Consider the following 26,742-nt stretch of genomic DNA (forward strand, 5'->3'; position numbering starts at 1 on the left):
TCTTTAACCCGTCATACTCCACCACCATAGTTGATTGACACCTAGCAAAATTAGTTATGTAAGAGACTGAAACAATCAAAGAACCAGGACCATAATGGGGACCATAATGACAAAACAATAAAGAAGTGAGGATTTCACAACCACAACTGTTGATAAGTGATTTCTTGCCAGACAGAATGCTATCAAACCAAGTTTTCTTTAACTATCTTAACATCTGTTTCTTTATCTGGTGATGGTGGATACTATTAGGACAGGATCGCCTTCTTAACATCCCGATATTACATTGTTTTAATGTAATTTAGATGGAATTTGAGGATGTGACTTTCTGCTTCTCGGCTGATGGCTGCTGCGCTCTTATTATGGCTACTGGAAAAGGCCTCAGCCTTACACCTTGTCTTGTAAAAGCTGATCCACGTTTCTTCCTTACCTCCCCATTTACCTCTCTGCTTTTACTGGTTCTATCAACTTCCTGACACTTTGTCCCCACTTTCTTTCTCCCTGTTATTTCACAACCAGCTTTCTGGTTGAGGTGTAAAATCCAAGGAGGTATATATTGTTGCTTTTCTGACTTTTTTTTTTTTTTTTTTAATTTTTGCTAGATTTGCTATAACTAAATCACCATTCATCTGTAAATGATGGTTTAAAAACAATGCTGCTGGAATTTTCTGAGTGGTGGACTATAGCGTTGATTTATACAATAACAGTACATTTGCAATATGACAGTGCAAGTTTCCACTTTAATGTTTGTTCTAATGCTTTTGAAATGTCTTCACAAAATGCTCCTCTAAGCCATTTGATGCCGGGTGACAAGCAACAGATCTAGGGTGCTTTATTGAATTTCTCCTGTGGAATATTTGAAATTTCTCAGAGGAAGACTGAGGAACATTGCGTGAAACAATGTGTGACATCCTGACTCCACAGAAGTCAATGATAAAACTCCCATTGATTTAAACAGGCCAAGATTTCACCCAGTATCACCATCTCACCCGTATGCAACAAACATATTCTGCAATGTCTTGTTGTGGGAAGGCATAGTTTCTTAGGTGGGCTCCTTTGTAATCAAATAGCAGATGCAGTGTTTTGTACTTATAGGTGTTAGTGAGTTCCTCTGTCATATATTCATAGATTTTTAAGGCCCCACGGACCATTAGATCATTCAGTCTCACCTCCTGCAGAATCACAGGCCATAGAATTTCCCAGTTATTTCTGTGCTGAGTCCAATAACTTATGTTTGACTAAAGCATAGTCTTCCAGAAAAGCATCCGGTCTTGAACCAGGTAGGTGGTCGTACTGCTGAAAAGGGACCTGGAGGTTACAGTGGATCACAAATTGTATATGAGTCAACAATGGGATGCACTTGCGAAAAAGGCTAATATTCTGGGGTGTATGTAAGACACTGGAGGTAATTATCCTGCTCCCCTCAAGGAGCCATAGCTGGAGCACTGTGTCCAGTTCTGGGCACCTCACTTCAGGAATGATGTGCACAAATTAGAGAGAGTCCAGAGGAGAGCCACAAAAATGACAGAAGGTTTAGAAAACCTGGCATATCAGGAAAGGTTAAAAAAACTGGGCATGTGTAGTCTTGAGATCTGAAGATTGAGCAGGACCTAATAACAGTTTTCAAATACAACAAGGGCTGCTATAAACACGACAGGTTTCAGAGTAGCAGCCGTGTTAGTCTGTATCCGTAAAAAGAAAAGGAGTACTTGTGGCACCTTAGAGACTAACAAATTTATTAGAGACTCTAACAAATTGGTTAGTCTCTAAGGTGCCACAAGTACTCCTTTTCTTTTTATAAACAGGACAGGGATCAATTGTTCTCCGTTATCTACTGAAGGTAGGACAAGAATGAATGGTTTTAATCCACAGCAAGGGAGATTTAAATTGGATATTAGGAAAATGTTCTAACTATGAGGGTAGTTAAGCTGTGGAGTTGGCGTCCCATGGAGGCCGTGGAATCCCTGTCACTGGAAGTTTGTAAGAACAGGTTGAACAAACACTTGTCAGGGATGGTCTAGGTTTACTAGGTCCTGCCTCAGAAGAGTGGGAATGGATTGGATAACTTCTTGAGGTCCCTCCCAGCTCTGTATTTGTTTGATTCTATGATCCAAAGAGTTCAAGAGGTGGAGAATCCACCACTTCCCATGGCACTTTGTTCCATTGGTTAATGACCCCCCACTATTTTAAAATCTGAGCCTTATTGCTAATTTGAATGTGTTTGGTTTTAACTTCTAGCCATTGGTTCTTGCCATTCTTCTCTGGATTAAAGAACACTTTAGTATCTGGTATTTTCCCCCAGAATGGTATTTATACACTGTAATCAAGTCACCTCTTCATCTTATTTTGGATAAACTACATGTCCTCTTGAGGTGTGTTAAGGGCCTGGGCATCATGTTCCCTCTTAGCACCGTTTCTGCGCTTAGCTTGTAGAAGAAATACAGCTCTGGACAATGCAGTGTCCCCAAGCAATGGTAACATGATCCCTGTGCTTTGCTGATGCCATCTTGGATGTGTTGAACCACTTCACCTTTTGCATCTGTGGACTGGGCCTGCCTTCCTACTATAGCAAGCTGGAGGAAGTTGCTTCCTCTCATTGTTAAGTGTTTTTCAATGTGCTCTTGTTTCCACAGCCCTGCCAGGGCTCTCCTTGGTGCCAACCGTGCCCAGCAGCCTCTTTACGGTCACTGTTCCTTATGCTGAAACCAAAACTATCTCTAAAGCCTGTTCAGAGAAGGACACCCATATTGACAGATAGTAGAAAACTCTTTTAGACTGTCTAGAAATTCAGAGAAATTTTCTCCTTCCATACATGAAAATGTTGAGAACAACCTTTACTGTCCCAGTATCTTGATGCTTCTGCTTCCAATTCCATCTGGAAATTGGAAGTGTAGAAAGGCCATAAACGAAAAACAATGAGGAGGAGGGCAAAGTAACCATTTTTGGACATCAAAAAAGACGACATTTGGTCTGAGTTTTGGGTGAAGATCTATGGGGAGTAGGGATGGCCCTTATTTTATCCAGACCTGTTGATCCATCCTTAATAACAGCCCCTGGCCTACAAAACAAAGGCAGGAGCTTCCCTCCATAACCTACCCTTGGGCTTTAGTTGATGACTAACTGAAGGTTTACATGGATTTTGGTGCATACACAGAGGGTTCTAGTAAATTGAACTGTCCAGGGGATTCCCAACTCCCCCACACCAGCCTCATTGCACAGCCTCTCTTCTCTCTCCACTGACTCCTTGTGGGAGCCCAAGAGCAAGTACATTATTTTTGTAACAAAGCCTGGGTGCCTAGTGACCTCTGTGGAGTGGTGGGGCCTACGGTAGGTGCTCACTAGAGAATCAGTAGCACATCTTGAGCCAGTGATGGCAACAGAAGGGCAGAGTGGCTCAGCAGTTGTACATCTTTACTGAAAAGAGATAGGAAAAGCCCTCTCCCCTGTACCTTCCCAGTTTGCTTTTTCATTAGCCTCCTGACACTAACCTCTGAATATCTTCTAAAGTAAACAGAACATAAATATTGCACAAGTTTCCAAGAGTAAAAGCTGATAAAGTTTATTGCTCTTATAAAATAAATAGAAGGAAATGCTTTCAGTTTCCTATTTATGCGTCTCTGGGGCGATCTCAGGTATGATTGATCACTTCAATTTTGGCAATGCTAGTCTCTGTCTCATACATGCGTGCATGCGTGTATGCGTGTGCACACACACTTCTGTCTCTTGGTCTCTCCTTTGCTCTCACACACTCTTACTTCCTTCTTTCCTCCTGCGCGCACACCCACACACTCAGTGGTACACATGCACACATTTGCTCTCTCTTTCCTTTTCTAACATACAGGGGACTGTGGGCCAGTCCTACAAGGCGTTGAGTTCCATTAACATCCATTGAAGTTGGTGGGCACTGAGAGCACCTAGCACCTAGGAAGAGACACTCCCTAACTTGTAATGCAAATGAAAAAGACTCTGACGAAGTAGACAAGAGGCAAAAGAAGGATTGGAAAAGAAAAGCCAACATTTTGGACCCGGGGTGCTCATTAAAATGCAAGGTCATAGCTAACATGGGCACATGTCTTTTTAGAGCATTCCTAGATACACAAACAATTTCCAAATGCTGCCTTTTCTGAATATGCGTCTTTAATAATAGCGTCAGCCCATTGCAGGTGACCTTGCGTCTGGGGAGCTGAATGTGCATTACAGCCATTAATGGATTAAGCTTTGCACCCTGTTTCTGTGAGGCAGACCAGTATCAATTCCCCTGCTTTACAGAGGAGGGAACTAAGGCTCAGAAAGGTGACACAAATTGTACAAGGTCAAACAATCAGAACCAGGTCTGCTGACGCTCATTGCTCAGTCAGAACTGCAGAGCATTCTTTGGCTTTTGGAAGCATACACTTTGGGGTTTGGTTCTGCATTTAGACACCCCTTTTATCATTTTGATTTGATGATTTTCATGGGTGCTGAGTACCCCTCTGTCTCCTATTCGACCCATTCAGGGGTGCTTAGGACATCTGAAATACCCAAGAACCTTGTTCAATCAGGGTTTTGTTTCCTAGGAGGTTCTGCTTATACGGGAATATGGAAAAGAGACTGGTAGAAGTGCTGAAGTCCAGCTGTATACATCTGAAAGGACCAGGAGCCCATACGGCTGTGGTGTAATGGTCTGCAGTGAACTGGGGGGGAACCAAGGCAGCCCCATCTGAGAGCACATTCCCATTTCAAACCCAAAGTTCAGCTTCTTCTCACAGGAGAGAAACTACAATGCAACAGGAAAAACAACATTCTCTACTAAAGAATTAAGTGGCATAAACCTTCTTGATGAGGGTTCAGAGGAACTTAATGGGATGCGGGGAGAAATGGGTTAAAGGAGATTCTCCTTCTGAGAGATGAAAAATGAGAAACACAGACTTCTCCTGGTGTGAGGTCCAGAGAAGTGAGAAGAGGATTTAAGGATAAGGGTGGTGACAGTAGTCAGATTAACTGGGGTGGGAGCAGTGGTAGGGGCCAGGAGTGGTGCAGATCTGTGGCAGGCAGAGGGGCAGGCTGGTGTATATGAGATGCTTCAATCCCTTTTCCCTAGGATAGACTGCAACTGGGCCAGAGAATCCCAGCCCCCTCTCAGCTGGGGTTGTTGGGCTCCCTTGTCCTGGTCTGCTGTGACTGACCCAACTGTCTGGAGTGGCCGGGCTTTCCATGTACTGAGGCTGGCAGGAACTTCCTTAACTTCGTTCTGCTAATGATGGTGCCAAACCAAATTACGGCAACTTTAATTCTGAATGAGTATCCACACAGATGTTTAGTGCCATTTAACTAATCCACTTTTAATTTACACCTTTAGTTAATTCGGATGAACTTTCCCTCAGGTCTCCATGTAGAGAAGCCCTTCGTGTCTTCATAACCTGGATTGGCTTGTGGTCATCTTAACTAAGACAAATACTACAGGTATAAATGTAACAGAGGCAAAGAACTGGTTGTCTCCTTCTTGTTCCTAGTGGACAGTAGCCAATACCCACATCACAGAAAGCTCCATCATAGGTGGGCTGTGGTTCGTAGTTACAGCAGTGGAGCTGAGAACTGAGCAGCCCTTGGAGAATGAATCCCATTCCTGCCCCAAGAGATGGTCTTTATAAGTCAGGTCTGAGGCCTATTTTAAAATCAAGATTGGATTCTTTGGTAAAGACAGGCTCTAGTTCAAAAGGAATATATTTTGGAAGTTCTGTGGCCTGTGCTATACAGGAGATCAGACAAGATGATGACAACGGTCCCTTCTGGCCTTGGAATCTATGAATCCATATTGTAATGGGCAGTGAGTGTGTGAGGGAAGTTTGCACTTCAGCTGCCAGTGATGGTCCTGCTCTGTGGATATACAGAGGTCTACAGGGCTTCTACTCTGGCAACTTTCACCAGCAATTAATTCACCTTTAAGAAAATAATAAAGAAACTTGAGATATCTGGGAAGAGCCCAACCTCTAGTAGAATTGGAAAGGGCCATCCCATTCATTACCATTCAAGGATGCCTTGTGCTATTGTTAACACCACAACACTGCTTTGTTGTGCCATTAACTTCAGCCTCAGCACTTAGTTTCCACAGGGAAGGCTCTTGACTCTACAATAATTAGTGCTGAGACACCACAGCAGCTATCTGGTCTCTGTCTGACCGATAAAGTTTGATCCAACCATTGCCTACAGAGCCAAGATTATAGAGAGAGGAGAGGGGATAATATAAATGAGGAGGAAAAACTGGAGGGGGAAGGGAACCAGCTTCACAACTTCCCTAAGGATAGGCAATTTTGGATGAGGGTTTTGTCGGTAAAGCAGCCAGGAGGCTATTTATGAGAGGTGCAAGGGTAGGTACAACATGTTACTCTTGGACAGAGTTAGAGTAGAGATGAGATTGAGGCTCAGCACCTGTTCTTTGTTTCAGGCTTGGCTTGGGAACAGAGTGGAGTCAACACACTCAAAGGGTGAGAAGGAGGGAGTATTTGATATGCCTTTGCAGCAGCTCCCTCTGGCTTGGCTAGGAGCAGGAGGAGCAGTCTTGAAAAGCCACGATCTGTGTTCTTTGGCTGTATAGACAGTTGTCGTGATGACACAGAGGTGCTGCATGGAACTTGGTGGGAGGAGCACAGGTTGTGGTAGGGGAGAGTATGGACAATGCACAAGGAACTCCATCTGTGTGCACATGGCTGGAGTTCTAGCTGTAATGGCTGCATCCCTGTAAATAGTTTTCTTAGTTTTACAAGTCTGAAGTCTTTTCATGCTATTACCCAACACAGGGCACATGACAACATTCAGGGCTCCTTAGGATCATGGAAATAGGATAATTGCTGAATCTTCTTACATACAATCTATCTGGACACACAAGGGAAACTATAAAGAAAACAAACCCCTGTGGCCTTGGCCCAGTGGCTGCCCCTGCCCTCCCCACTCTGCTGATCAAGGCTCACCCCCTCAAGCTCTGCAAGCCACTTTTACAGCACATTTCTCATATGGCAGCAAAGATGTAAAAGATGAAAGGGGTTAATGAGCCAACCACCCAATACACAGAGAACCCCGGGGGTATGACAGTTTCAGAGGACTGCATGGCAGGTGCTGCAAAGTCAAGCAGCAAATAAATACAGGTGCAAAGCAGATGTGCCTCTGAGCTAATGACACTGAGGGAAGAAAATGAAGAGAGCCCAGGAGATGAGGAGGGGAAGCGTGACAGGCAGCCACCAAAAGACAGGTGGATTTATTTGTCTGCCAAGAAGCAATGGGGGAAGAAAACATGGCGAAAGCAAAGCCTGCAAAATGTTAAATATAAATGTCAGTTACAAATGCATGCTACGGAGCACCGTGAACAACCTCTAAAGAGCAACTCTGATTTGTCAAAGAGCCTCCATTTTCAGAGTTCAGTCATCTTCCCTGGAGCTGAGCAGCGGGATGTAGGGAGTTCTCCATGTCCAGAGGATGACTCCATCCCCATTCTTCCATTGTATTTCTTCTGTCTTCAGGACCACCCATGCAACGTGACAGTGACGCCTCTGCCTGAGACTAGCTGGACTCAGTGCTGAGCTGTCAATCGACATCATGGCTCCATCAGTCCAGCCAAGAGGATCACTGCAGAATAATGCAAGAAGGTGCTTCCTCTCCCCAAAACCTGCCTGCCAAATTGGGAACAAGAGCCCAGGCATGACCTTGGGACTTGGATCCTTCACCCAGGGTCACACTGAAGAATGGGCTGCTGTAGACTCAGCAATATTTTTTCCTAAAAGTAGATGAAAGGGGCTGAGAGCACTGAAGACTGAAGTCCTCTGTCTAGTAGGTACAGCATTGACAGCAGCAGGGCACTGTTGTTCACACACTCCCATTAATGTGCCACAACACTGAACTGGAGGACCTCATCTGGGGCAGAAAGATGAGTTAAGTTTCCAAGGCTCATTCAGTCCTGAGCCTCTCCACTGCAACTGCCAACAAAAACACGAGTGCCAAAAGTGGTGTGGTTTTTGTGGTATGGGCACTGAAACCTCCAGCTCCTTTCACATGTTCCACTAAAGAGCCATCAGATGTTAATAACTTTCAATAACTGTTAACTAGGGCTCATTTTGGCTCAGCCACCTGGAAGTGAAATACTACATCTCCCACCACCAACCCCCCCCCACCCCCTCCGTCATAAGTAAATTCTAGCATTTGGAACCAATGCTGCAGTCATTTTTATTACAAGTGACGGCTTCTTTTAGGGGATATTTATGCCACAGTTGAGTTTGGAGATTTCACATATAGTATGCTATATTTTCTTTATTGAGTGTGGGTGTGTGTGTGTGTGTTTGTGTACACACACATCCTTTTATTTTTATCCACATGAAATTATTTTTTTAATTTGCAAGGAATTTTTTTTTGTTTTGTTTAGTAAAAAAAAAGGTATACTTTTATTGATTGATTTAAAATGTACCAATCCACCACTCCAGCTGTGTTTCCAGCATTAACAATGTCCAGCATTAAAATTTACCCAACTCAGACCACCCTCTCCATATATACGTTCCTACTCACACACTCTCAGGAAAAATCTGAGGTAGACTTTGGAGCATACCCTAAATTATAAAATCAGCAAGCCTGGAGCCGAATCCTACAGCCCTGAAGTTAATAGGAATCCCTTGTGTGAGTGAAGATTACTCAGTTGAGTAAGGATTTACATGACCTAGCCCTTTCTGAATTTGACATTAGTAGCTTGAACCCTGATTTGGCAAAGTTCTGAAAGCCTGATACAACACTTATTGACGTAATTGGAAAGATCCCCAATGACTTCCGCAGGCAATGGAAGCAGTGATTGGTGTTCAGTGTTCACTGTCTTCATTGTGAGTTGAGGGTATTCAGCAGCTGGCAGGATGACATCCTTGATGCTGAAGACTTTGTGTTAGAGTCTGTTGCACGTAGTGGTTTGTAATATAATCACAAAGGGTCTGGTGCCAAACCCATTGGAGTGAGAGTGGACAGGCTCCTATTGACTTCATTGGGCTTTGGCTCAAGCCCTAGGATTGGATAAAATAGATCTTAACTGGAGCTTGGATGGTTATGGATGGGAAGTAGTTATATGCCCCAAGGTGATTCTTGGACACATAACCAGAGTCACCTCTCAGGATCCCAGTAATTCTAGGAAGAATGACATATAATACACGAGAGAGACAGAGAGAAAGTAAGCTGTTGGTTTAATATGAATGTGTAAAACAGGACATGCACAATAAATTTCACTGCCACAGAGTGATGATCATAGAGGGAGAGAGAGGCTGAAGTATGGGTTGTATTTTTCCTCACAGACAGAAAGCTGACTTGGGGAAAAAATTAAATTAAGTGCAAGAGTAGAATGTGAAAATGAGCTAAATGAAAGGAAAGCTGTGCGGGAAAAGTCCGGGGGAAGTTGTTTTAGAAAAGCTGGAGCTGGAAGGAATGATGAATTATTGCTCTGTGGCAAAATGAAAAATAATTCCTTTTCCAATCCCACTCTCTTCGATCTTTCTTTTCCCCTCAGCTCCCTTCCCACTCCTCAGCTTCTGGCCTGCCATCCTTCGACTGCCACTCTCCTCCCTCCCTCTCATCTTTGCTTTAAGCAGTTCCCTAGCAACAGCTGTTTTCAAGTAAAAAGGAAATCATAGGCATTTTGCAGGCGCAGTGATGGGCCGGAGCCTGGGCGAGTGACTTGTGGGGGTGCTGCTGACACTGGATAAGAGGGGAATGGCACAGCTCCAGTGGAATGGTTTCCAGGTTGATCCAGGAATGTGAAAGCCCCAGATCATACTTATGCCTCACCTTTAGCATTCATCTGACAAAATCCTACTCACCCTTCTTCAGTGGAATGTTCACTTAACTAAGATAAGCTGGGTTTGGCCCAGAGAGTAAATCCTCAGAAAGTGTAATGATGAGTGTGACATGGGATAGATAGATGATTTATGGAGTGGCACTAGTGGCTCGATTGTTAAGGTTGAAGCTAACATCCCATTATGATCATAAGCTCTATTTTCAACCCCCTCCTAACTTCCCCAGTCCTGACATTTCCTATGCTAAATTACACATCATTCACCATCTCCCCATCCTTCTGACACCACTCACCCACCCTTAATTTCCCCCCCTAAAACTTGTAAAAATACACACAAAGGATAAAGGGTAACATTCCAAAAGCACCTCATTGACTTAGGTTCTCAAGTCGCACTGACTTTAATAAGATTTAGGCTCAGGATCACCCAAATCCTTTTTTATGATAGCACATAAGCTCCTAAGTCACTTTGGGTCTTTTGAAAATTTTACCCAGAATTAACTACTAGGCAATTATAAAATCACATTTCCTATTCAAGAGATCCAGTTGCAATTTACAGTAACACGAACGTATACTATTACATTCTTCACTACAAAAACAAACAAAAACCCTGCCATGTGAATTGCTACACAATATTACTATTATAGTTAAAATAAACACTTTTAAGGTCTACATACACTTACAAAAACCTACAACACTGTATAATCAACACTCTTCATAATACCCAACAGATCAATCATTTCAGTTCAAAACAATATTCTTCTATTCATAAAAATATTCTTCAGCTCCTCCAACACATCACCTATGAGAAAACTTATAAAATGTAATGTAATGTACCCTGGGACTATAGTCATCTTGAAATCTTTATTGCACATTTAATAAATAATATATAAAATCAATAGTATGCTTCCAACAGCATCGTTCTATTATAGAAAAAAGGAGGAGGACAAAGTTAAAGTTGGCTGGGCATTCTATGTCAGGTGGGGTGATGGGATTATATGGCAGCGAGGAAGTGACTGGATCCCTTGCCCGTTCATTTCCAGGATTTTTAACTCTTTGATTTGAGTAAGGAGTATATATTTTGTGAAGAGGGTTAAGTATCTTGGGGGACTGTGAGTTGGACTCCACTTAAACACACTTTCAATCTTAACTCTTTTTAATGATGTGTTTTGGTTTGGAATAGATAGACCTCAGTCTACCTCTGGGTTTGTACATTGCCTAGCCCAGGGGCCTTAGGGCTTCTTCACACTTACCAGTGTGAAAATGTGCTCACCTTTATGACCATTGCTATTTCTACCCTTTCTTTCTCTTCCTTCCCTGTCTTTCTTTTTTTGTTTGTTTCTCATCTTTCTGTGTGTCTCTCCTTTCTTGCATCTGCATTTCCTTCCTTGCAGCAACTTCCAGTTTCTACCCCATCATCACTCCTCCATCTTTCTCCATTCTGTTCACTAAATGACCAGCAATGAACTAGTTAAGTGTGACATTTCAAGGGCAAGCCTTAGGCTTGCAGTGAGGTTAGTAGGGGGCACAGGAGATCACAGGTCTCAGAGTCATTGTTTCAAGCTCAAGTAGCTACGGAGGCAAGCATAGTCTCAGCTCACATTTGACAGCTGTTTGACACCACTCTTTGAGAGCGTTTTGATGATAATAAAAAAATAATATTGCTCATACAGGAAGCTCCCAAGCGGACAGTTTGATGTTGGATTAGGACACAGGAAATGCAGTTTAACATTTGAATGCTGTAGAGCGGCAGAGACTTTCAAAGTTAATGCAAGATACATTCTAATATTATTTTTCCATGAACTTGGTACTTTTACTACTGTCTCAGGTTCCCAATATAACCTATGTATTACCCAACAATATATTTTGAAAAAGGGCAAGCATCCCAATATATGTCACACAGATCATCTTAAATTATTGGTCTGGAAGTTCTTCCCTGGCGTATTCTGACTTCAGTGGAGTTTCACTAAGGGTGAATTTGGCTCAGTATATAATAAACTAGAGTGGTTATATGTACCATCTACAAATATGATCACTGGTAGGAATTAATGAGATATTATAAGGAGTCAAATTCTGCTTTAATTTATACCCCTTTTGATACTACTGAAATCATTGGGGCTGCTGGGGTATAACTGAAAGCAGCATTTGACCCAAGATTTATTGTAGCAGTTAGCATGGTGATAAGCCCACAAGAGATTAAGACACATACTATTTCTGCATTTTGCAAAATGCTATCAGCTCCCAGTAATGCCAATGGAGAAGATATCTTATTGTCTACAATAATATATACTCTCACTGAACTCAGTACCAGACATGTTTATTCCTAACACAGCTCAACCATATGTATAAAGAGGTCAGAATGACCACATCCTCTCCAAGATAAGTCTGTAGGTAGGGAGCATATTTTAAATTTATATCATGTGGAGTGGTTTAAGTTACATGCTCAGAGACCGCACCAGTGAGCACACTGTAAACACACAGAGTGAAATCCTGACCCTGGTGAAGTCATTGGGAATTTTGCCATTTATTGCCGTAGCCAGGATTTCACTCATTGCCCCTGGTCCTGAAACTGGATCTTACAGTCAGATCTAGTGGGTCTCTATATGGACAAAGGATTCCTCCCATGAGGATCTATCTGATGGCAGGATTGGAACCACAGATTCAACAGAGGGTTGGACTGATCGATGGACATGGGGGTGTTTTGAAATCTGGAGTCAGATCTGAGTTTTGCAACTTGAAGTGGTCCCTATTTAAATAGTTGCTTTGATCGAAAGCACTGGGGAAGGGTAGAAGAAGGACATAGCAATACATAATGATAATCAACAATAAAATCAAACACATTCCCATTGGTGGTCCTAGCTAAGAACAACATTTTTGGTGTTACAAGAAGATGAAGAGAAGAGACATCAGGGCACTAGCTGAAGAAGCACTATGAAAACTATGAAGAGAGGTTTTTGATGTGGAGTGTACAATGAAGCAGTGCCCCAGCATGGTGTTAGGGGAAACTTTGCCGAGAGAGGTTGTTTGGTCCAGTGAATAGAACACTTGACTGGGAGTCTGGAGGCCTGGGCTCTCGTCCTATCTTGGCTCCTGACCAACCTTGGGCAAGTGTTTCCTGTCTCTGTGCCTCTACTTCCCCTTTCACTCTGTCCGTCTTTTTAGACTGTAAGCTGTTTGGGGAAGTTACTCTTACTGTGTGCTGCTTTTAACAGGGTTGCCAGTTTTGCTTGGATATATTCCTGGAGGTTTCATCCCATGACATAATCTTTAAGTAAATAATAATCTTTAATTTTTGGAGACTCCAGGACAATGCTGGAGGGTGGCAACCCTATGCTGCTACCACACCCAGCACAGTGAATCCCTGATCTTTGTTGGATCCTCTAGGTGCTCCTGCAATACAAATATTTAAGATGTGTAGTGCTCTGGTCCTGACCAGATGTGATTGTTAAAGGCCCTGCGATACCATTCTAAAGGCTAGGCTTTCCTTATCTGCTGTGTAAAGCTGGAGAAATTAGTCTCACCCTTGTGTCGTGCTGTGATGCTAACACAGAATAACTGCTGTATTCCAGCCGAGGCAGAGGTGTGGGAAGGCATGTCTCTACACTCGGCAGGGTATGTAACACACATCTGGCCCATTCATGATACAGCGTGCTACAGACACAGGAAGCCGTGTTAGTTTCCCACCACTCCTCTTGGACTAGCAAGTACCTGACAGTCTTCCAGTCCTTCCAGCGGCGAGCAGTCGCCTGAGGCTGGCTTTCTGGCCACTTGTTGGCTGGATGGGACACCGTGTGTTTCAGGTGTGAGGAGGTGGCTGACTATCTGAAGGGAATTTGAAGAGAGGCTGCTGTGATTTTTTTCCTCTGATTCACAGCTGTGTTTCATTTCTTCAGTGCTTAAGCTAAATGCCCTTAAGTGAAGCAAGAGGATATTCAGGGCCCCTCCCAAGAGGCTCTTGGCTGTAGAGCAGAGTGAAAACCTATAGTTTTTCAGCCGTTCAATAACGCACCATGCGCTTGCTACACTCTGTTCTGTCAGCGCAGAGGAGTAACATGACTTCACCACCAGGAAATTCACTGTAGGATGGGTGGAATAAATCCTTCCAGTTGTGCATTTAACTACCCTATATAACCATTTCCAACTATCATTTGCCACACTTGTGTCTCAATGTGTATCATCTTAAATAAGACTGTGGGGGCCGGATGCTCTTTCCCATTAAGGCCCCTTTACACTGCAATGGTTGTAAATGTCATTATAGTTAATTAGTTACACCTGCTTTAATCCCCTTTACATTGCCAGAGCTGTGGTAAGGGGTCTTGGTGTAAATGAGAATCAGGTCCAGGAACGGTTCCTCCCTGTGTGTTGTATGCTGCCCGGCACAATGTCACCCGAGCCCCAGTGGGAGCCTCTGAGTGTGACCACAATACAATTAAATGTATCATCATCATCGTCATCTTCGTAGTAGTGGCAGTAGTAATACATTTAACCTAATTCACTTAGCAGGTGAACTATAATTCAGCTCCACCACTGGCTGTTGTTCTTTTGGAATATATCTCTCCCTATCACAGTTCATTCAGCCCCACACGGGGAGGGGCTGTCTCTGTGCCTCTCCCTCTGGAGTCTCCTGTGGCCTAGTGTAGTGATTATGGCTCAGGAAGAATTGGAAACACACATAGGGAATGACTTCCTTTTTGTGTCTGCTGTATTGTCTGCTCCTAGTACAGGCTTCTGAGAGCAGCAGGGAGAAAGCTTGTCTCTGAGTCGTGGGTGCACTATAACATATAATATAACATAATATATTTAACTCTTTAGTGTCTGAATACTCTACACTCACACTGGGAGGGACTGTCTCAAACTCACTCATCAGTCTCCCGTTAAGTTAAGCTCTCATCTTTGTAACCCACCAAGCAATTTCTGCTCTTTCCACCCTGCTAGGTTGTGCTCTGTATTGAAATAGGTATTTATTACTAGGCACTCAAGCGGGAGTGTATTTATGTCATATCCACATCTCTCATCCTCAGCTGCTGATACATTGAGGACAAAGTTGATTTCTAGGACTTCTTGTCAGTGTTGTTTTACCTGCTATTGTACATTGTTGTAGCTGAGAGGGTAGCATACAGGAGGAAGTGGAATCTGGCCACCAACCCGCAGAAGAGCCCAGTACCTCTGTGCATGCAAATAGGGACAAGACACAGAAAGGAGGATTATGGGGAGCAGCAGCACTGCTGAAAGGCACCAGAGGCTCTGTCAGTTCAGGAAGTGATGGGAAACTGTCTGGATACAGAGACGATAAGATGTGCTACAGGGTCTGAATATAAACTATGCGGATGATGCACCAAGAGAGAGAGGCTCCTTAAATTTGGTGGCTGAAATGCTGCCAATCTCCCCCACCCCCACCCCAAGTATATTCCCAACTTGTAGAGATAAAGTTCAAAGTCTCATTCCATCTCAATGGAGATTTTATGACTAAAGTGCCAAGGATAAGAAAAGACCAATTTGTAGTTTTATTGATCAGGCTAAAGATCAGGGGCAGACGTGTAGGTCGTGGTGCTTCCTCTGAATAGACCAGGAACTGGGCAACAATTGACAGGCTTCCTTCAACATAAAATTATAGAAAAAGGTACAGGAGAGGGGAACCTATGTGAATGAAGCATTAAGGCTGAGATTTCAATCGCACGAAAATCAGAGCAATTTAGAGCTAAGGCTCCCACAGCAATCATATCTCTGTCCTCTTGTTCATACACATTACAAGAGTGTCTCTCATTACGTGATCATCCAACACTGGACACTGAGACATATGGTTCAGCAAAATGGCAGGACGCCACACAATATAACGTAAACACAAATCATGCTGGCTAAGTTGAGGGGGTGGAGTTTCCCTGTAATGGCTGGTCCACATGGAGGATAAGAGTCTGTTTATTTCTCAAGGCATTTAGCCTCAATGGTAGGAACTTGGGCTGATGACCCAGGATGGGTTAATTACAGTAATATAATGACAATGGGAAAAGCTACACTAATTCACTGTCAAGGACATATGACTTAAATCTAAAAATGTTAGGAAGTGGATTGAAGAAGGTTCCTATGCCAATGTTAACTTGGCCCTTTGGCACATATTGGGCCTCCTTTTGTCCTCGTTTACACAGAAGCATCATTACTGATTTCAGTGGGGTTGCACAGGCATAGCTGAGAGAAAAATTTGGCCTATGAAGTATATTCTGTTGCCTTATCCTTGTTAAATATGTATCTCAGTATACCACTCTTTACAGGTCCAAGCCAGTGGGCTTTAAGCTACCTTTGTTCCCTCCCAATTCTGGGCTGCTGTAGGGGCCAAAGCAGCCCCGGGGGTAACCGAGACAGACTGGAGGGGAAGGGGCTAGGTTATGGCAATGTGTCCCTTCTTGCCAATGGGCCTCAGTGGTGCCCAAAGTTTCCACAGTGCTATGTGCTGCAGCCCTGCCCCCAACATGCTTCTACTGCCCCCAGTCATGCCCATGACAGACCCTCATCATCAGGGCCTGTAAGGGTCCTCAGAAGACAGCTTATGGCTTTTAGAGGCCCTTGATGCTGCTCTGACCTCTTTCCCCGGTTTGCAGAGTCCTGGAAGGGGTGAGACTCTCCCTCAGTGTCGTTACACGTCTACCATGTACAGGATGTCCAAGGTGACACTGCTGGAGAAGCCTTCATTTAGGCATTGCCTGGCGTTATTTTTTGAGATTTAACATGTGCAGCCATAAAAAGCATTTTTAAATTTAAATTCCTCTGGTGGAAGGAAGGAAGGAACGAACTCTTTCATGTTCATAACTGACAAGCCTACAGGGTACAGCTCTGGACGTATGTGCACCATAAGCTAAACAGTCACCTTAGTTTCTGCTTGCTTTGGGTCCCCATGTTTGCCTCATGTTTCCAGCTATGGGTGAGGCCTAAGCTGCAATTTAACTCCCTGTCTTCCAGAAAATAAACAGGGTCCCAGGATCCTGTCACAGAGTGATGATGTTTCATTGGCATGTGCAGGGCATCTCGAAAGAATTAGTGCCCTGCACATTAACCTATCAGATGGCTTGAACAGTCCACTCAGTTTATGATTAAGCAGGCAATGTTGATCAAGAGGAAGGGCACTTCATGGCAGTTAATGACCATGTGAAGGACCTGAGGCGCCAAAGGTGCAGGTGACTAAAATTCAGGACTGTTGCGTTAGGCAGTATAAGTTACACATTGGCAAATGAGCCTAAGGAGACCTAAGATGGTATACCTTACGCTCCAAGGGGCTAGAAGAAGGGGTCAGAAAGTGTCAGCTAAAGTGGAGTGGGGGGACTACTTAACTTTCTTACCTCCTTGTTGGTTTATTTTCTTTCTACCTATGTCTGCCCTCCTGCACCACACTCATCTTGATGGTATCTGAGCTCCTGACAAATTCTGAAAAGGCATAGTGCTTTAAAAACCCTCTGTTTCCCTTCCTCTCCCTTTGGCCAATTGATTCCTTCATTGTTTGTTTTGTCGCAAAGTGGGGTCTAAAGAAAAGAGTTTTGCATGAGGTTCTGGAAGCGTTAAGATCCATGGTCATTTTACTCAGTTGTGGAATGGTTGTGGGCCAATTGCTGCATTCATGAATTTCATTGTTGAAGTTGGCCATTCCATTGTTCCAAAGAAATGTAGATGTCATGGAAGGGCATAGTCATGTAGGGGGAGGTGATATCTCAGATGACTATGGCCAATCCCATGGAGGGCTTTAAAGACAAGAACTAAAACCTTTCAACTTGACTCTTTATTCAATAGAGAATGAGTACAGAGAGCTGAGCACTGGTGTAATGTGTACTTGTGATTTGTGATGCTCAGTGGCTAGTGCTGCATTCTGAACTAGTTGGAGTTTATCACGGTCATTGCAGTAGTCAAGCCTTGGAAGTCACAGCTGCGTGGATCCTCATGTCTAGGTCCTCATCCAAGAGGAAAGGGTACAATCTCCTGACTGGGCAAAGGAAGAAGAATTCATCCACACCTCAGCAGCAATCTGTATATCCAAGAGTAGTGAGGAGTCCAGCATGACACCTAAAATATGAATCCCTTTGATCTGTGTTCTTTCTAACACCCTCTTTTGATGGTAAGGTTAAAGAACTAGTCTGTCATCACATACCACAGCTTGAATTCCCTAGACTCTTTATGTGTTTAAATCACAACCTTAACATTCCATGCATATGTATTACTGGAGTGCCTTGAATACATGTATGGGTGTGGGTGTGCATGGCTGGTAGGTGGGTGACTCTAGTAGGGGAGTTTACATTTATTTGGCATAATAAAGATGATGTCAGAAGCACATAAAATAGAATGAGAGTGGTTTACACAGAACTGTCAGCTCTCACACCTGATGTTTTTTGACTGAGACGGTTCACATCTAATAGCCATATCTATTAGATCGTATCAGATCTTTTAATTAACTAATGGCATTGAGTGACAGATGTTTCCTGAGTGACATCAAACAGCAATTTCAGTATCTGCACTTCCATGTATTAGGGACTGATCCAGTCTGGAGATTGTGGAGAGCAAAGGGGAAGAAAGAACTGATTCAGAGAGCTGAGGGAGGAGGAGTAACCTGCAGAAGTGAGGGGAAAAGGTAGCTGGTGGCCTTCAAGCAGCAGACTCGTTTGAGAATAGGTGTTTGTCTCATCCACAATCAAAATCTTAGTCTCAGAAGAAGCCTGAGGTGGGGAGAGAAGCTATTATTGCCCTTTGGCACTTACCTACAGCCAAGGATTAGGGGCACAATGCAGCATTACACACAGATTGGGCAGAATGAGACCTGTTCAGAGAGGGTGAGGGACAGGTTTACTATCAGCGAGAGGTTTAGGGTCAGGAAAAAGGCTAAAGTAAGAGAGAGAGAGTTGGGATTGGGCTGGGCTGGAATGAGAGTTAGGATTAGGCAAAGGATGAGGGAGAGGTTTAGGGTCAGTGGCAAGGGTAAAATCAAGGTTAAGGCCAGGGCTGGGACACAATTGCCGCTTTACATCAGGGTAGGTATAGTGAGTCTCTGAGACACTCCCGGGGACAATATTTTGCCAGCAATGGGATATGAGGTATGAGCATAGGGTAAAATAGGGTCCAGTGTGAATGGTAGGAAGGCAAAGCCCCATTCCACACTCTCCTTTAATTCAGTTTAAAGACATGCCTTTGGCTATGTCTTCACTGTGGAGTTAAGTTGGGTGATAAACACATGGGTTAGCATAGGCCAGGTGTGAACTGCCACACTTCAAAGTCATATTTGAGTTACTGCACTCCCCATATGTTTTGCTAGGATTTCTGGGGGCATAGCTCCTGGTTCTTTGTGCGGCAGTAAGCTGAGCTTCTCTATGAATCTTTCCTGGTGGATTGTGGGAGAGCTTGTCTGTCCTTTTGGGTACATGAGGAATTGTGGGGCTTTGGAGGTCCATCAGTACTCAAATGGTTTAGCCTGTGTCCTTGCTGCAAAGTGGACTGGTTACCAGCCCGAGTGAAAGCAGCACCTGGGTTTTAGCCTCTTGCCCAGGATGGACCAGCTAATCTGCACAGAAATCACCAGTACACTTGAGTGAGAGGGTGTTGTGAGTGGATGGGTGGTGTGTTGGGGCAATGTCTGAGTTAGAGCCTGGGCTAACCCTGTAGTGGCGACATACCCTCAGTAGAAGGGAGGTCTCCAGAGATGCATCTCTTAGTTGCAGTGGAATGTCTGAGCTGGAGAGTCATTTATCCAAGGTGAGATTGAAGCTAACCTGCTGTGTTTCAGGAGAGTTTGGCCATTGGAAGTCCATTTGGATTTCCTTCTGGAAAGGAGCAAAAGGCAAAATGGATCCCTGAATTCACACCGGCACCCCTGCCATACTTCTGACTACAGATCCAGAAAAAAAGGAAGCTGCCTTGTGCACATGTGCCCCACTTAAGCTGTGTCTTTACTCCTAACAACGGTAGCATAAGGGAGCCCAGACAGACTGTCCCTCCCAGCTCCCGAGAGCCTGGAGACCTTGCAGGTTCCATTGCTGGATGCTGTGAATGTTCACAGAGATTGGATTCACTTAGATACTCAGGAGAGAGAAACCTCCAGGTTAGAGCTGACGCATCCCTAGGTAAAGCAGCATGGAAAGAAGCCGGGACTGAATTCCGCTGTCCTGGGGTCCTCTCCAGGGCAGGGGGCAGGTTTCATCATCCTGCCTCCACTCTTTTTGCTCTGTAGAGGAGGTGGCTGATGTTGACCCCCCTCCTCTGCACTAGCCATGCTTCCCTCTCCAGACCCATCAATGTCTCAGTGAAGAAGGAAAATGGCATCTCCTCAGAAAGGTCTCACACCTCTTTGCTGCTGCTGTTGCCTTTATCTGTGAATTCTTGGCTGTCTCAGCAGCAGTCACCAGCTGCTAGTGTTCCGGTTTCCATGGTGATTCTAGCATGATGTAAAGTGGGGGGAGATTGTGGGAGGAAAGACAAGAGGGGGGAGATATTTGTATTTAAATAAGGGATAGTGGGGGAGGGAGGAAATGGAGAGAGAGAGAGATGGAAGGAGGGAGGGAGAGAGGAAAAGGCAGAGCGAGGCAGAGGGAGTTAACCCTTTGCTGTGCAAATGCTCAGATTCTTAAATCATGTCAGAAGCCCAGGAAAAAAAAAACAAAGGAGAAGGCACCAGGGGGTGCGTTTGTTTCATGCCTGAGAAACATATTGTAGAAAATGTGCCTTATGCCAGGGTGACACAAACAAGTGGATCCTTTCCAAGACCCCCCACACCCTCTTCCCCTCAGGATGTGCTTTTATCTTTGTCCCACTGCACCACATTTCCATCAAGTGCCAATAGGTGCAAGGGGTCAAGACAGCTGTGCCAATGCACCATGCCCACCACAAATCCAAAGAGCAGTTTTCCTAATGCTCTACCCCCTGAGAGAATAATTGGCTAGTTTCTGGATCTCAGTTCACTGATTGGCAGAGCCTTCAGTGAGGTGGCTGGGCATGCAGGGAGGAGGAGGAGGAGGAGGAAGAGGAGAGTGTTGGGATTCCACTGCAGCAGGCTGCAGATTACATTAGCTCTAATAAAGGTCTGGCCCGGTGAATGTTAAATACATCTCAGCAGCTGCGCCCTCCAGGGAGCTCTGTGTCAGGAATCTTGTTAGAGGTACCGGCCATTCTCCTGTAAAACATTTAGGCAGGTCAGCCCAGTTGAATCCCGCAGCTGCAGCGCCAGCAGCTCTTGTGGGAGGGTTAGTTCATCTCAGCACTTCTGTTGTGTTAGGTTACAGGATGGAAGAAGGTGTTTTGTGAAGACAAACGTCTCACAGCTTTAGAAAAGCCAGGATAAGGTGCAAAGGGGTCCACACTCCACAGGTGCACCTCCTTGTGGCTGGGGCTGGGAATTAGCTCCTGCCCCAGCTGCCAGCCCCTGCCATCAGTAACTTACTCTGTGACCCTGCTCTCTCTTCACAACTTGGAATGCTCCCTCTTCACGATTCACCACTCCAGCCACTTCACTATATACTCTGTCCGCCCCCTCCCTCCCTGCTTCCAGGGCATGAAGTCCTACTGGACCAGCTGTCCATATGCCATTCCAGGTAGTCTTCTATTCCAACTCCAGGTCCTGTGCCACTTTCCCTGTACCCTAGCTGGTACTCTGGGTTCCAGCCCAGGGACCCTATGATTAACTACCTAGCTAGGTCTGCTGAGCCTCAGGCCCTGTTGCTGTTTCCCAGGGCTCCTTCCTATCCCATCCATCTATCTCAGCAGTTCTCAAACTTCATTGCACTGTGACCGCCTTTCTGATAACAAAATTACTACACGACCCCATGCCACAGGGGGCCCCATGAAGCTAAGTTGCTCAGGCATGAGCTTCAGCCCCATGTAACAGGACTCAGGGTTTGGCAAAGCTGGTATTAGACTCACTGGGGCCCAGAGCAGAAAGCCCATGCCTGAGCCCCACCATGTGGAGCTGAAGCCAAAACCTGAGGGCTTCGTCCCCACGAAGCTTGGGCTCAGGCTCAGGTTTCAGTCCTGTGCTTGGGGTCAGGCTTAGGCTTTCTGCCCTGGGCTCCAGTGAGTCTAACACCGGCCCTGGTCACCCTATTAAAACGAACTCGCAACCCACTTTGGGGTCCCAACCCACAGTTTGAGAACCACTGCTCTATCTCCATGCCTATCTCTGGGTTTACTGCTGGAGATTCCTCCACTCGCCATGGCTGCTTCACCCCTCTAGGCCTCTTTTAAAACTTCCCTACTAGCCCCTGGATATCCTCTGTGTCCCTAACCAACTCCCTTTCCCTCTATCGAGTGACTGCACATCTCCCCCTTATAGCATCTTCCTGCTCTCACTCCCTGGCTTTATTATTCTCTTAGCCTAGCCTTTCCCCCACCTCCAGATGGGCTTCATCGGCAATTAGTGGTTATCAATTCCTGGTTCCCCTCGAGGAGTAGCATACAAGGCTCATTGGCCCCTTCTGGCCCACATTGACTTGCTCAGGACTTGTGTGGGGTGGACACCCCATCATGTAGGGATTCACACCCAGACAAAACAAGCCAGAGGATAATATGTGGAGTTTGTCCTCACTGCAGAGTTTAGAATGATTTCTTGCATGCTCAGGAAAATTACCATGGGGATGTAGAAAAGCAGTGCCCTCCATGAAACGTAAAGTGGCAATTGCAAGGGTCTACTGCAGGTGGGCTACTGGGTTAATGCACCAGCTTTTCAGCTCTGTGGGCCCTGGGATTACAATCTGTGTTATAGTACTGTATGTTAAAAGTGAATTGAACTGGTTGATCAGGGCCTAGTCTCCACTTGATAGCCACATAGACCAAAACCACAGCATAGATTGGCAAGGTAGTTAGTCTCTTCTCAAGAGAGGGATTGGAACAGCAGCAGGAAGCTCATGAGTGAGGGGCATTGGTTGAGATGTGCGTGGGAAGCGCAGGGCTGAATAGCGGGGGGCTGCAGGTCAGGACTGAGGGGCATTGGCAGAGCTATGTGAGGGGAGCTCAGGACTGGAATGGCAGGGAGCAGCAGGTCAGAGTGAGGTGCATCAGCAGAGCTAGTGGAGTACTGGAATGATAGATGGTATTGCATGTCAGGATTGTTTGGGTATGGGCGAATACATCTCAAAATCCTCAAGGGCCTTGCCTGTTGTGTGGAAATTTACGCTTGCAAAGTGGATGGAAAATGTTATCATATTGTACACCCGTTTTGTGCAAGTGTAAATGACAACACAAGGCTCAAGGCAGTGTGAATCAGGCCTGAAGCATCCATGGCAGCCTGTTGTTTGCCTGACGCAATACACTTGCTCACTCACTTTAACAAGCCTAAGGATTCACTCAAATATCCTGGAAATTCTTGTTGAAAATTTGAATCCTGTGTGATTGCCAAGAATGATGCCAACAAATGATCCAGAGTTAGAGGCAAAGTGGGATGACCTGCATGGTCCAGGAGACAGTATTGGGAGACACAGGCTAGAGGTTTCTCTCTAGTTCTGAGACTTGGGGGTGCCAAAGAATGTGAAGCTCTAGAAAGAGGACCCATGCCCATTAAAGTCAGGGTGAGTCATTCTATTGACTCTAATGGGAGTTGGGACAAAGCCTTAAGAAGGAGGAAACAGGAGCTCTTAGTGAACATGGATGGGCCCGAAAGTCCTGCAATAAAACTAGTTCATATTGCAAAAGCTAATGCCTGCTGGGAGATGAGAACACCCCGGGAGGGGGCTGTATGACTGATACACCTTGCTCAGAGGTCTGAGCCATAGCTAGCCCATTAGAATGTCCTCTTCCCGATCTCTCCTCCTGAGACAGCGTAGAAATAGCAGCAGCAGCGGGATTGCCTGGCTGCCTATCAGAAGAGTCAATTCCAAAACAAAGAACAGCAGTGGCCTCAACCACATTAATTTAACTCTCAGTGTAATTAAATGCAAGCAGCAAGTTTTGCTGTCTGTGCTGTGGCAGGTTCAGCAGTTATCATCGCTCATTTCAAGGGATGTGAGGCTATATTTTGCAAAGGATTTTTCACAGAAGTTGTGTCCTAGCATGCTTGACTAAAAGAAATAGAGTCACAGAGGTACTAGCAGAAGGAGAGAGGAGTTACGAAGGAAAAAAGATACCATATATACCTGGACGTCACTGAGACATTTCCACCAGCATTTCACATCAGCTTCTGTGAAAGTCATCGTATGCACAAGTCAATATGAAAATGGCTTTCTCCATTCCATCCTGCATTGGCGTTCAAGGCGGATCTGCTGCTCTCTCTCTCCTCTTCCGGCCTGGTAAAGGGGTTTGGTAGATGGGAAACACATCTTCTCCCTTCTGGCCAGAGGGAGAAAGTGTCACTCTATATGCCCATTGCTGTTTGTGTATGGTGATGGTGAAGCGAAAGGATCAGCTGATATACAAGTCAGCGTATAGGCAAGAACATCTAGTACATTTTCAGCCAGGAAAAGAGAAGGGTCAGTGAGATGGGGAGGGTGCAGTGAGGCTGTTCTGGAGAGGAGAAGGCACTTGCAACAATATAGTCAAATTTCAGGCAGGGCCACAGAAGATGGTGGTGCTGAATAAACAGGGAGAGACAGAAATAAAGGGTAGGTTTGAAGAAGAAGGAAAGACAATTGGAGGAGGTCTCATGCACTAGGATGGCAGATGCCAATGCTGTGCAGGCCTCATGTACCATAAGAATCATTGTCCAGGCTGCATGTGTTATTTCACAGCTGGTCTGATGTATTTGTTTTCTGCATGGGGTATGAGGAAGTGGATGAATGATCTCACTTGTAGGCCTTTGCCTGGGACTCAGTACACAAGTTCCAGATGGTGCAAAGCCACTCTGAGTTGGCTATGTCCATAAACCTCCTCTTTCTCAATCAATTTCACTCACACTTGGCTCTTTGCACTGGCTGCCTGTTTCTATGAATAAAACCGTGCTGTTAGGAACATTTGCAAACAATGCAGAACAAAGTTGGATGAACAGACCAAAGCAAAATCTGGTCACTAATTGGGCGAAATGCTCACAGGTGCGTACACTTTTTGACCAACTCTAACATGTATATGACACGCACACTCACTCACCCATATCTCTGTCCCCCAAAACACGCACATTCACCTCTTGCAAAGTCATTCACCCTCCTCTTTCTCTCTCTCTTTCAAACATACAGACCCACTGGTTCACACCGCAAACACTTATATCCATTCCTGAAACACTCGTTCATTCCCCCCACAAGCAAACCCACGCTCACATAAACACGCACACCTCTGGAATCTATGCACAATTTTTGGAGGTAGCACATATGTTGTGAGATCACATCTGTTTCTGGGAGAGGAGGGACCCCTGGCAGTGGTGAGTGGAAAGCCCTGAGCTCCCTCCCTGGCTGCCCCCCACATGAGATAAGGTTGGCACAATTCACGGTGCCAGCTGTTTCCATCCCACAAAGCCCCTCAGCTTGAATATCCCCCATGAAACCTTTCTTCTTGTTCCTCCTGCTCTCATCAAATCCCACTGCTCTCATCAATTTTACTCCTCCTTCCCCACCATGAGGCTGTTCTCTCAGCGTTAAAGATATCAGAGCACTGGGCCTTCACAGAGAGGGTAGTAGCAGCCTGTGACCTTTCAGGCCGACCTAATGCTGACCTCTATTATCTCACTAGGAGAGTTAGTCAGGATGACTGATGGGTCTGCCACAGCATGACGGGGAGTGAGATGGGACGTCCTACAGGTTATGGCAAACCGGTGAGAATGCAGGCAGAGACGGTAAGTGGCAGGATGGCTTCGATCGGCACTGCCATCCCGGCACTGCTGACTCCACTTGGCACCAAGCCTGCCTCTAATGGAATGTGACCCACAGCTGGGAATGAGCTCATCTGTAATCCACTTAATTGAGTTTGAAGAGCAGGACTCTCTCACCAGAGAGCTAGCCGTCCTCCTTCCTAGCAATTGCCCTCTGCGTTTTACTGGCTGTGGGGAGAACTTGTTCTGGGGAGGGCTTCATTGTGCTGCCTGCTGGCTGGTCTTTGACCTTGTTCCCACCTTGGGGACGGTGAGGGGGCTGCCCTGCCACCCCCTGTAGAGAGCCTAAGTCTGAAACTCCCTAACATAGTTGTATAATTTCCTTTTGTAGTAACAAGTAACATCTGAGCTCCCGTAAAGCAGTAATGATGGCATGACCCTGGGCCCTTTTGTCTTTTGTTTGTGTCCCACGCACACAGGATCCATAGGAGAAGCAGAGACATTCCGCATGAGAAACACCTGGGGAAAGCTCATGTAGTACACCGGTTTGTGTGTGATTTGGGTCCCCCTCCGAGCAATCCACAGAGGATATGAGTCTGTTACAGCCGCTCACACTCCAGAATGTTGAATTTTTAGCTCAATAAGTAAAAGCTTATGTTTTCAGGTCTGAAGGTCCCCAGTTCCATGGCTGGTATGTCAGCCAAGATGGTGCTATCACATGCAAACTTGCTATGCAACCTCAATCTCTAGAAGCAGGCATTGTGTCCATGGGCTTGTGGTTCTCCAACTCTCAAAGCTGTTAGGCTCACCCTAGTTTTATATCCTGTACTCTCTTTCTCATCTTCAAGCCACCTGTATCAGGGCAACAGCCCATTGCACTTAATTGAGTGTTGTTCCTGAAAAAGCCAGAGGAGCCACTGGTGACAGATCAGAGGTCAATGGGGTGTGGCCTCTAGTGCTCTGTTAGCCTTGCTAGCCTGAGTCTGAAGAGTTGGAGAAGAATGTAAAGCTGAAGGGAGAGAGACGGACCCTTGGAGACTGGGGGTGCAGCCCTCAGCCCCCTTGGGAAGATCTGGGGGAAACAAACAAGGACTCCATGATGTGCATTACTGGGAACCACTTCCCTCTGAGTATTCCAATGAGATGTGGACTCTGCATTAGCAGAAAGTGTTGGCTTGCATAAAGATCCCAGTGTGAGCTCTACAGTGGGTGCAGCTCCCACTGCTTTCCCGATCCACTAGGCGAGTGATTCTGAACCAGGGTTACGTGTACC

Source organism: Eretmochelys imbricata, chromosome 1, assembly GCF_965152235.1.
Source record: "Eretmochelys imbricata isolate rEreImb1 chromosome 1, rEreImb1.hap1, whole genome shotgun sequence".
Classification (NCBI taxonomy): Eukaryota; Metazoa; Chordata; order Testudines; family Cheloniidae; genus Eretmochelys; species Eretmochelys imbricata.